Source organism: Oryx dammah, unplaced genomic scaffold (assembly GCF_014754425.2).
Source record: "Oryx dammah isolate SB20612 unplaced genomic scaffold, SCBI_Odam_1.1 HiC_scaffold_4, whole genome shotgun sequence".
Classification (NCBI taxonomy): domain Eukaryota; kingdom Metazoa; phylum Chordata; class Mammalia; order Artiodactyla; family Bovidae; genus Oryx; species Oryx dammah.
Window position 1 is genome coordinate 69,578,741 of NW_024070188.1, and position 12,568 is coordinate 69,591,308.

Here is a 12,568-nt window from a genome sequence, read left to right on the forward strand (position 1 = left end):
TGGACCTTAAGAACACTGTTTCCACTCAGCTTGCTGGAATGGAGGGAAGAGTGAATGGCTGTGGATAGATTTGGCAATAGAGGAAGTTGCATAAGATACATTATGCCCAGCAACTTCAATTTTCTCAGGAAGGTAGAAAGAAGGTCATTTACTAAATGGGTCATAAACATATCAAGGAATAGCAATCCAGCGGGAAGTCTGATAAAATTTAAAGAAAAAAATAAATTGCTAGTGCCAGGACTTCTTTTCCAAAGGATGTAGATTTTCAAAGAAAGTTTAACAGAATCTGAGGGCATAGAATTTTATACTGATGTCATGAGTATGGACCACCATCAGAATTGGGGCATGAATGCCTATAAATGACTACTCTCATTTGGTTTTCTGCACTTCTTATATCAGTCCTAACCTGCGTGGGTTTGTGTGCTCCTCTGTCTTGAACTATCCCTAAAATGTCCCTTCTTCCAGACTCTGTCCTTGCTCACGACCCATCTCGTCCTTCTGCTGCTTCTATGCTTCAAAAGTCCAATCTTGTATTTCTTTGCAAGGTTCTATGTTTCCTACCCTTCTTGAAATATCTCACCAGAGGTTTGCTTTCACCTACTACTAATATGAGATCTTCAAATCTCTGTCCAGCTCAAATCTCTTACAAGCTCCAAAATTTTAAGGATAGCCACACAATATCCCATAGTCATTTCCATTTGGCCTGTCTGAATCTTTTCCCAGATCCGCTTCTCTTCTTGCCTTCTCTGTCTCCACTGAGAACAAGAGCACAGGGATTCACTGCTCTAATATTGCATACAGACATTCTGAGAGTTATTTTTAATTTTTTTTCTGAACCCCTTATTCATTGCAAATTAATGTTGCAAGCTTTATTTCATAAATATTTCACAAATCACAAATCTTCCCTTTTCCCGGAAACTCAGCCACCACTGCCCCAGTGAAGGCGTTTTTTCTCTCTTGACTGTTATATTTCAGCAGTTTCCCAACAAAATTTCTAGCCTTTTAAGTCTTTCTTAGGTTATTCATTATATGCTGAAGTCATGTTTCTATAATGTAAGTCTGGCATTTCATTTATCTTTTAATCCTCGGTGTCTCTTCATCTCATGTGTTATTCCTCCTTTTTTTTTAAGAAAATTAATTTATTGTCTTTAATTGGAAGCTAATTAATTTACTATATCATAGTAGTTTTTGCCATACACTGACATGAGTCAGCCATGGGTGTACATGTGCCCCACATTCTGAAACCCCTCCCCATCCCAGCCCTCAGCGTTGTCCTGGTGCACTGGCTTTGAGTGCCCTGTGCAAAGACAGCCTTCAGAATGGGAGAAAATAATAGCAAATGAAGCAAATTAATAGCAAATAGCATATTAATCTCAAAAATATACAAGCAGCTCAATACCAGAAAAATAAACGATCTAATCAAAAAATGGGCCAAAGAACTAAACAGACATTTCTCCAAAGAAGACATACAGATGGTTAACAAACACATGAAAAGATGCTCAACATCACTCATTATCAGAGAAATGCAAATCAAAACCACAATGAGGTACCATCTCACGCTGGTCAGAATGGCTGCTATCAAAAAGTCTACAAACAATAAATCCTGGAGAGGGTGTGGAGAAAAGGGAACCCTCTTATACTGTTGGTGCAAATGCAAAACTAGTCCAGCCACTATGGAGAACAGTGTGGAGATTCCTTAAAAAACTGGAAATAGAACTTCCATATGACCCAGCAATCTCACGGCTGGGCATACATGGAAACCAGAATTGAAAGAGACACATGTACCCCAGTGTTTATCGCAGCACTGTTTACAATAGCCAGGACATGGAAGCACCCTAGATGTTCATTGGCAGATGATAAGAAAGCTGTGGTACATATACACAATGGAACATTACTCAGCTATTAAAAAGAACACATCTAAATCAGTTCTAATGAGATGGTTGAAACTGGAACCTATTACACAGAGTGAAGTAAGTCAGAAAAAATAACCAACCAATACAGTATATTAATGCATATATATGGAATTTAGAAAGATGGTAATGATGACCCTATACATGAGACAGCAAAAGAGACACAGATATAAAGAACAGACTTTTGGACTCTGTGGGAGAAGGCAAGGGTGGGATGATTTGAGAGAATAGCATTGAGATATGTATATTACCATATGTGAAATAGATCACCAGTCCAAGTTCGATGCTTATACCTCCTCTTATGTGCTGTGAGGTCTCTGGTTTCAGGCGTTTGGTTCAGACTCAATGATATTAAATGCTTTCTGACTCATCGTTCCTCAATTAGCGAGCCACCTAGGAAAATTCAACTGCTACTTGTTTTTAAAATCCATCTCCAAGACACTCTCTCTGATCTGTCCTTCCCACCCATGTCTAGTTTAGGAGATCCTTTCTTGTGTCCTTCTGAAACCTTGAACTTGCCTCTTTTTGTCTTAGCACACTTCATTATGGTTGTCTGTTTATACAACTGTCTCTCCACTAGATTTGAGTACTTGAGGGCTTATCTACATATTTCTAATGACTAAGATAGGCCTTGGCACATAGTTTATGTTTAATCTTGTTGTTGAATAAACATATGAAAGAATGGTTTAAAATAAAATGTGAAATGGATATCTCAGAGTTGAACTGAACACTGGGCCAATATCCATCTTTTCAATTCTCTTTGTTATTATCCTTAGTGTACAATGGGGAAAATAATAGTATTTTATGTAATTTTTTTGAAGATTAAATGAGGTAATATTATGTAAAGCACTTGGCATAGTGCCTGACATGGCAATTGCTCACTAAATGTTTCAATATAATATTGACAATTAGCTCTATTATTTCTACCATTATTTCTACTAAATGTCATCAGGAGAGCACTACGTGAAGTCTATTCTTTTCACCAGTTCTATTATTAGCTTTAACAGTGAGGAAATTGGCATTAAGGTGGCTCATTTTTGCAATAAGTAAGCTCAAGGATCATGCTGGTTTTATCATTATTTTTAAATTACAAAGCTATTTTACTTTATTTTCCCAATTGAAAAACAAAATGCAAGGAATAGCTAAAAATTGCTTGTTAACCCCACTATCCAAATAAAACCACTGCTGATATACATATTTCTCTCCTGAAAGTCCCTTCCTATGCACACATGGTTGAGGCTTGTTAGTGATGGAGGTAGTCCTGACATTAAACCTGCTACCTAATGCAAGGATCACAAGTTCTGAGAAAGTGCAGACTTAAAAAATCTGCAAGGTGTAATCTGAGTCTGGGGCTGGAAAAAAGCTGCAAATGAAGGCAAAATTGAGACCATCTATGAATGTCAAATCCTGCAGGGGTCACAGAAAAAAAAAATTTGTTGTTTATTTGAAAACTCCAAGATTTAGGTTTGATGATGTCTATAAATAAAAATGATAACTTTGTCAACTCCTTGTAATCTGGGGGAGGGGGGGATATGTTCCAAGACCCCCACTGGGTCCCTGAAACCATGAATTATATATATATATATATATATATATATATATATATACACACACACACAGACACACACAGAGACACACACCTATGATAAAGTTTAATTTATAACAGGTACAGTAGGAGATTAACAAAATGATTGATAATAAAATATTAATGGAATAATATACTGTAATAAAAGTTATGTAAATGTGGTCTGTTTGACTCAAAATATCTTATTGTGCACATATAATGCCTTTTCCATCCTAACTAAGCACTTATGAACTGTGGCCATAACTTTTGCAGTGTGAAGTGTCACAGCAGAACCAGCTTCTTCACAATTTCATGGATAGAAGTTCTTCCTTACCATAAATCTTAGCAACCTCAGCATAGGATTTTTTTTCTTTTCTTATTAAGTCGAGAACTTTCACCTTTTCATGTAAATGAAGCACTTTATGGCTTTTCTTGGACATATCTGAATGGCCAGCATCACTGCTCTTGCATTTTGAGGCCATTATTAAGTAAAATAAGGGCTCCTTGAACACAAGCACCGTGACACCACCACAGTGAATCAGATAACTGAGCCAGTGACTAAGAGACTAACAGGAGGGATAAGTTGGACGAGGGTGATTCACCTCCCAGGCTGGATGAAGCATGAGATTTTATTATGCTATTAGAATGGTGCTTAATTTAAAACTTAGGAATTGTTTATTTCTGAAACTTTCCATTTAATATTTTCAGACCATGGTTGACTGCAGGTAATTGAAACATTGGAAAACGAGACTGTGGATAAGGGGGGTGGAATACTGTATTTGCTCAGCTCATAAGGATTTCAGTAACATCTAACTTAAAAATAATTTGTTTTCTTATGATTTCTCACCACATTATAGTTATCGTTTTACCAAGGGCCATATGTTGTTGCCTTCTGGCCGTGAACACCTGTCACTCTTAAATAGGTTTGTCAAAAGTCACCATTTATTTCAAAGATTTTAAACAATAGCGGTGGACATTATTTTATTGATTCATGCTAAGACTAAAATTTAAAAAAAGATTCATTCATTTGTTTATTCTTTAATTAATTAACAGTTACCTATTGCCTGACCTTTATATTCTAGGCCCAGTCCTTGACTGCAGTTAAACTGTGATACACAAACTTGACATGGGTAATGTCTTCAAAATGCTCCAACACAGCCAAGGAACTAGTGGTAACCAAGGACATAATCAAATAAATGTAAAATTTGGGAACACACATCACTGAAATAGATCATTAGGGCTAGAGAGAATGGGGTAGGGGGTTACCTTTCAATAGTGAGGGAAGACCTCCCTGAAGAGGTAGTATTTCAGCTGAGACCTAATGGGATATAAGGGCCAACCGGGCAGCAAGTTGGGAGAAGAGGCCTCTGGCTGATGGCTAGGAAGTGCTTGGTCCCTGGGGGTGCTGAAAGATCAGTGTAGCTGGAGTAGGAGGTGAGCAAAGGGGTGAGGGGACCAGATGAGGAGAGAGGCCAGATCTGGTCACGCAGGGCCTCACTGGCTGTGTTAAAGAGTTTGAGTGTAACTGGATCCTAACCTCCTAGGGTATTATCAAAGTCTAATCAACCTAGGGAAAGAAAACCATTCAGCCAGTTCCAACCATCCTGTCCCACCTATGGGGAGAGAAAAAACAAAAAAACAAAAAAACACAGAAGCAGTGGTGAATTCCACAGTTCAGAGACACAGACTTACTCAGAGACTAAGACCTAATCACAGGGCTACAGAATGCTCCTCGCTCTCCACACTCACCACTGTATTATTGTACTGAAGATCTACTTATAGCAGTTGCTTTTACCAAGTACTCCATGTCCACCTATCAAAGAAAAAAATTATTAAAAAAGGAAAAAACGTAAGAACAACCCCCCGGCTAAAAGCCTATTTGAAGAAAGAGCAAGCATCAGAACCAGATATGGCAGGAATGTTGGAATTAACCAGACCAAGAATTTAAAAGGAGTGTGAGAGTTGGACCATAAAGAAAGCTGAGTGCTGAAGAATTGATGTTTTCAAACTGTGGTGCTGGAGAAGACCCTTGAGAGTCCCTTGGACTGCAAGGAGATCAAACCAGTCAGTCCTAAAGGAAATCAGCCCTGAATATTTATTGGAAAGACTAATGCTGAAGTTCCAATACTTTGGCCATCTGATGCGAAGAGCCAGCTCATTGGAAAAGACCCTGATGCTGGAAAAGATTGAAGACACAAGGAGAAGGCGATGGCAGTGGATGAAATGATTAGATGGCATCACTGACTCAATTGACATGAATATGAGCAAACTCCAAGAGAGAGTGGAGCATAGAGGAGCCTGGCATGCTGCAGTCCATGAGGCACAAGGAGTCAGACATGACTTAGTGACTGAACCACAAAAGATTAATATATTAAGTACACTAATGGATAAAGTAGATAACATGCAATAACATATGGGCAATGTAAGAATTTCTAAAACAGAGAGTCACTCATTAGTTTTTAAGATTATTTCAATAGTCATCTACTAGAAATGCTAAGGAAAATGAAAACAAAAAGAAAGGCTAGAGATAAGAGTCTGTGCATCTCCAAACCCTCTATTTCCAAGCTTGTGTCTCCCCCCTCTCTCTGCTCTGTATGATTCTTCCATCAAGTCTGTCCAACACACCTGTGCATAATGTTACCTTGGTGCCTTAGTTCACGCTCATGTTCCTCCTGCTTGGGATGGAAATAGTATCAACTTGAATTACAATGTCTGCTTAGAGACCTACAATCAACATTGTCCAAGGCAAGGCTTGAAACCCTGCTAGGCTTCATATCTTATATACTTATGAAAAAGTACATCTCAACCTTTGGATGTGAGAAATAAATGAAATACTATGAAATGAAGTCCCCTCGCCTTGGGTCTGATGGAAAACATCTGCTCAATGGTTATTCTCCTGTATCTTTCCATCTACTGAGTTTCTACTCATTCTCTTCCAATGCTCTTTGTAAGCTACCATAGGGTTTTGTTTCTGTACCATCTGTATTTATTAGTCTAATAATTCACTGTAGATTTGTTCCTTATGTGTGTCTGTCTTACCTCTCCCAACAGATTAGTGTAGAAACTATGCTGAAACTCATAGTGATAAGAAGCAATGGACACAAAGGTGATGTTTAGTAAGTCTGTTAAATTTGGGTAATTACCTTGACTGGAAAAACCAGGGAGGTAGCAGGTAACAAAAGAGACAATGAAAATGAACTCCATAATGACAAAAAAAGTTAAAGAAACCTGCAGAAGGAACTTGGGATGAAGAAGAGATAATGCCATTCATTATAGGAGGGAGAAAGAGTCCTTTAATGATGGATAATTTAGAGATACCTGTGGTTACACCTATATTCCCAAACAATGTGGTGAACTCTGGTGAATTAAAATGAACTGATTATTTGGACTTCCATTAACTAATTCATTGAGCAAACATTTGTTTACTGTTTACGATTGCTGATGTTATGTCTTACGCTAGTACTAGATACTGGTAAAAATCTCTGAACTGAATATATTAATTTTGGACAGACTGAATATTGATGTTTGATCCAGCTATATCTATGGGTGATTTTAATGTAGAGCACTGAGGCATAGATCTCTTATATTGTAGTTTTCTACATTAAATATTTAATTCTGATGCTGGAGGGATTGGGGGCAGGAGGAGAAGGGGACAACAGAGGATGAGATGGCTGGATGGCATCACGGACTCAATGGACGTGAGTCTGAGTGAACTCCAGGAAATGGTGATGGACAGGGAGGCCTGGCGTGCTGCGATTCATGGGGTCACAAAGAGTCGGACACGACTGAGCGATTGAACTGAACTGAACTGAACATAGTTTATCTAATATATTTGCTTTTTGTACACATTAAATTTTGTATCATTAAATTAAGCAATAAAAATTTTCAATATATATATGCTTTTACAAGTAGAAGGAAAATGGTATTTTCTCAAAACATTTTCTTTGAATATTACTTTTAGAAATACTTTTCCTGACAATCTTGAGGAATTTTGATATGGCAATGCAAACATGTAGTTTATAAAATACAAATAATGTGCTCCCAAGTCCCTATATAGAAAAGAGATTCACAAAGTTGTTATTTCAAATTCCTATTTTTAAGAAAACTTTTAAAGTATGTCTATCTTTTTACTTATCAGTTTTTTTTACCTTCATGTTTAACTTTTCACTTTTTAAAAGGTAAACACTTGAAAGGCAGAGTAATTTATAAAATAGAATAATCCCTTGAATACTTTTGTGTCCCATTTTTTAGTTTCTCTATGCCTTTAGCATCCCAGAAAAATATTTCTTTAGTCCTCACTATAAGCAAAGTTCTCAGATATATAAACACTTGACTTACAGATTCTGTATTAATATGCTTATTCATCTAAATAGAAGAAAGTCCTTCCTAGAGAGCATCATAGAGTGAAGTCAGAGAGAGAAGGACAAATATTGTATATTAATGCATATATGTGAAATCTAGAAGAATAATATGCTGTTACTGTTTATTTGCTAAGTTATATCTGACTCTTTTTGTGACTCCATGGACTGTAGCCTGTTGGGCTCCTTCTATCCATGGGATTTCCTAGGCAAGAATACTGGAGTGGGTTTCCACTTCCTTCTCCAGAGGATCTTCCCAACCCAGGGAGCAAACCCACATCTCCTACACTGGCAGGTGGATTCTTTACCACTGAGCCACTAGGGAAGCCCAGAAAAATGGTAGAGATGATCTTGTTTGAAAGGTAAAAATAGAAACTTAGATGCAGAGAGCAAATGTATGGATACCAAGGCGGGGGGGAATGCAGGGGTGAGGAATTGGGAGATTGGAATGGACATTTATACATTATTGATGCTATGTATAAAATAGATAACTAGCTAAAACATACCATAAAGCACAGGCAGCTCTACTTAGTGTATTGTGATGACCTGAATGGGTGGGAAATCCAAAAGGCAGGGGATATATGTATATATATGACTCATTTTGCTGTACAGTAGAAACTAACATGTTAGAAAGCAACTATACTCCAATAAAAATTAATTTTAAAAAATTAATAGAAAAAGTCCTTGAGTATATCAGCCCAGGTATTTCTCCAAAGCATTTATATTTATCTGCAACTCTGTGGTCGAAGTTCCAAGAGATGCTTGTAATTAGAGGTAATTACATGTTATGTTGCTCAAGCAGTGTGACATATCAGCTTACCGTTCTGCCAGCATCCTCCCAGTACCTTTTCCACATTCCCTTCCCACCTCCTGCTCAGCGCCTCCCTCATCATCCCCACCAAGAAAATGCCTCCAAATTACATCCTATTTCTAAAACTGTTTGAGAAGCAGCTCCCTCGAGAGCCTGTAATCAAGTGTGATAACCAGACACAACATTGTTACAATGTCCACTTTCCCCTGAGGAGTATATCTTTAATTCCCAACTTTAAATCTCTGTTTAAAACCTCCTCGAAACAGGTAGCTGTAGTTGACTAGAGAATCTCAGTCTGTAGCAGCTTTTCTATTTGGCCTATATAGCTCAGTGTCCATTGATACAATTTTTCTGACTTATTTTTTCTTGCACTTCTTTGGAGTGTAACAGCTAGAGTAATAGTATGCTTTCTCATCAGTGTCAGAGGCACACTTGCTGGCCTCCTTTTCCAGAATATGCTTAAAAATAGAAGGTTTAGCTCCTGGCCTAGGCAGGCTCTGCATGGAGTGAAGGGTCCAGGCAAATGTCCTGAGGTGACTGTCTCTGGATATCGGTTTCCATTCTGCACTCAAGGTCCTGAAATTCTTCAGAGGTCTTCTCTTAAGGGATTAGGTATTGACAAAGGTACTAGAAAGTCTAGTTGTCATTTTCCTCTTTTTTTTTTTTTTAACAAACTATTTTTTTGGTTTCCATTTTCCAGCATTGCAGTTGGAAATTTCCTTGCAGTTGGTTAAATGAACCACTTGATAAATAATATAAATAGCAATTTGTTTGTTTATTAACCCCGTTAATATCACATTTCCAATCCTCCTTACCCCTCCCTCTGCCCAATTCGCTGAGCTTTCCTTAGCTTTACTGAAACAAGCTCAATTTGGTGGCTTTCCTGTATCACACTGAAGGATGGGCAGATATGCTGTTGCCATGGAAACAAGGTAATTGCTCAGAGACTTCATCCTGCATGGGTAATATTGAACTAACTGCTGTACAGTTTCTCATTTATTACAAAACATTTACAAGGAAAATGTGGTCTGTTTCACGATGTTAAAGTGTTTGTCTTTTTTCAAGAAGCTAGGTAAAAATTTCTTATTGGAATAAAATGCTAAATGGGGTGGGAACTCTTCAACTGAAAGTAAACTTAAAATATGCAGAGGTAACTGATGACACCAAAAAGCAATTGGTGAGTGGAAGGCCTTGACTGGGAGAGAACGTGAAGATGAACATTTCTTTGCTTTGGGTCTTAGCTGTTTATGTCTGTTGAGGTTTGCAGTGTTTGTCCCCAGGCTGTCTTACACAAAAACACGTGGCTGGAGCACACATTCTCTGCGATGCTGTTTACACATCATTTCACATTCCCTCTTCTTTGACTTTCTCCTTTGCACAAGATAACCTGATCAACTTTTATGTCCTAACTTTCTTTATTTCGGTCTAATTTTTCATATTCTCACCCACACTTTAACTTCCTTTAAAAAGGAAAGGCAAGTTTTTTTCCTTTCCCTGACCTTGGACTGAAGAGATTTTACCATATATTTTAATTTCAATCTTAAGACATCACCTTGTGTGCAATAGGATTTTAATAAATTTTCACTGACAATGCCTTCTGACAAGACCTTAATTCTCCTCAAAACCCACCAAAAAGATCAGCGTTTCCGTGCTTCTTAGCTCACAACTGGCTTCCAAGCTAGCATGCCTTCTGGTTAGGAGAACTTTGCTTTTCTAGTTGTAGTGCAACTCTACCCCTGTTCTCTAGCCTAAGAAAGCCCGTTCTAAACTTTCTAAAAGTACACATGTCTCCCCATGTATATTCCTGCCCACTCCTAGTTTGACCTTGAGACTCATGGTACTAGAAGACCTTCAGATTGACTTTCTGTGCTGATTCTCAGTTATTCGGTGATCCTATTACCACATTTAGGAAACCTAGTCTGAGCAGGCTGGCTTAGCATACCTTTTAGGAACTTCTAAATAGCTTATGCACGTTTTTTGTTGTTGTTGTTGTTGCCCTCACTGTGTTTTATTGCTGTTAGCTCTTTAGCCATCTGGCATCCTCCAGTAGACTTGAATTTCCTGAGTATGAGTCTGTTTCTTATTTAGAGTTGTTTGCACAAGGGTTAACAAAAGCCTTTCAACACATATTTGGTGAATCCCACGGTTGGTTAATTGCTAATGCTGATATATTTATGTCATCCAAATTACAGCTTTATCAGTACATTAAAAGCAGATTCCAAGTAGGATGCTTTTAAACCCTTTGTTAACATGACTGCCACATCTCCTAAAATGTATTTAGGTTTTACCAGGACCAAAAAGGGTTAAGACACTGATGGGGGTTAATTGAAAGTGGCTAAGCTTGAGGATGAGATGGTTAGATAGCATCACCAACTCAATGGACATGAATTTGAGCAAACTCCAAGAGACAATAGAAGACAGAGGAGCCTGGTGTGCTGCAGTCCATGGGGTCACGAAGAGTTGGACACAACTTAGCAACTGAACAACAGCAACAAAGCTTGAAGACCACTTTTGGAAATCTATTTGTGTTCTTATTTGTATAACATTCTCCACATGCCAAGTTTGATTGGCTTGTTTAAATGGTGTAGAATTAACATCCATGCTTTACAAATGCTTGACCAATTGTTTCTTCATAGTGTTAATTGGATGGCTACTTTGTCGCTTGCTTTTGAAAACCACAGGATGGAGCCAAATCATGATCCCTCTATTTCCTCTTGAGGAGTTACAGAATTGAATTTCAATTTCATAAAATTAAATAGAAATAAATTATATGCCCTTATATGAAATGTCAACTAAAATTAAATGTAATCTTTTTTTTTTTTTGAGTTCGAACTGGACCCAAATAATCAATTAGCAGTAATCTTGTCAAAATGCACAGGACACATAGGTTGCCAGAGGCTTCATCATAATTGTATTTGCCCAAAGCATTTGAATAAATGAGGTGAAATGTTGCCTCAAGTCTCTGAATCTTTGATAGATCATTTCTGGACCTCCTGCTGAAATACTGTCGACTAATTTTCTGCAGTTAATTTTCTCAGTGATTGTCACAGCCTGTAGTAATAGATGACTTTTCCTCCCATATGTTGCTATGCCTGGGTGCAGAGAGATGACATGTAGGCTGTGTGTATGTCGTGAGGATGCAGCTGTGTACGCATCTTTTTATGAAGAAAAATAACTTTCTCCAGAGATTTTGTTGAAAATCGCATTTCTCCTCCCACATAGCGGGCATTCAATACATTGTCATTGAGTCACGTTCTTAATTTGTGTTTTGTATTGGTATTCCCCACATCTGCAGGGTTGGAAAGCAGGGCAGAAGGGGTGATGAAAGGAAAGCCTTGAATGATATTGTATCAACGTAGTCATTAAGTAGAGGTTCAAATTGGCAATGAGACTCACAAGGTATAAATAAGCTTTGAGTCCACATTTTCTTAGCTTTATAGAAGGTTACAGGGCAAGAGCTTCAGCATTACCTCATGGGGAAACGGCATTACTCAGGTACATACCCCCTCTTTTCTCTTCCCCATTCAAGACCAGTGCAGTCACTGCAGATGTTGCAGGAAGAGGGACCCCTTCCAGGGCCCGAAACTGGGCTCTTGTCTAACACTTGGAAATGAATTGTCCGAGGAGACACATGTGCTGACAAAGCAAGAGATTTTATTGGGAAAGGGCACCCGGGTGGAGAGCAGTAGGGTAAGGAAACCCAGGAGAACTGCTCTGCTGCGTGGCTCACAGTCTCGGGTTTTATGGTGATGGGATTAGTTTCCGGGTGGTCTTTGGCCAATCACTCCAATTCAGAGTCTTTCCTGGTGGCGCACGCATCGCTCAGCCAAGATGGATGCTAGCGAGACGGATTCTGGGAAGTGGATGGACACGCAGTGTCTCCTTTAGACCTTTCCCGAACTCTTCCGGTTGGTGGTGGCTTATC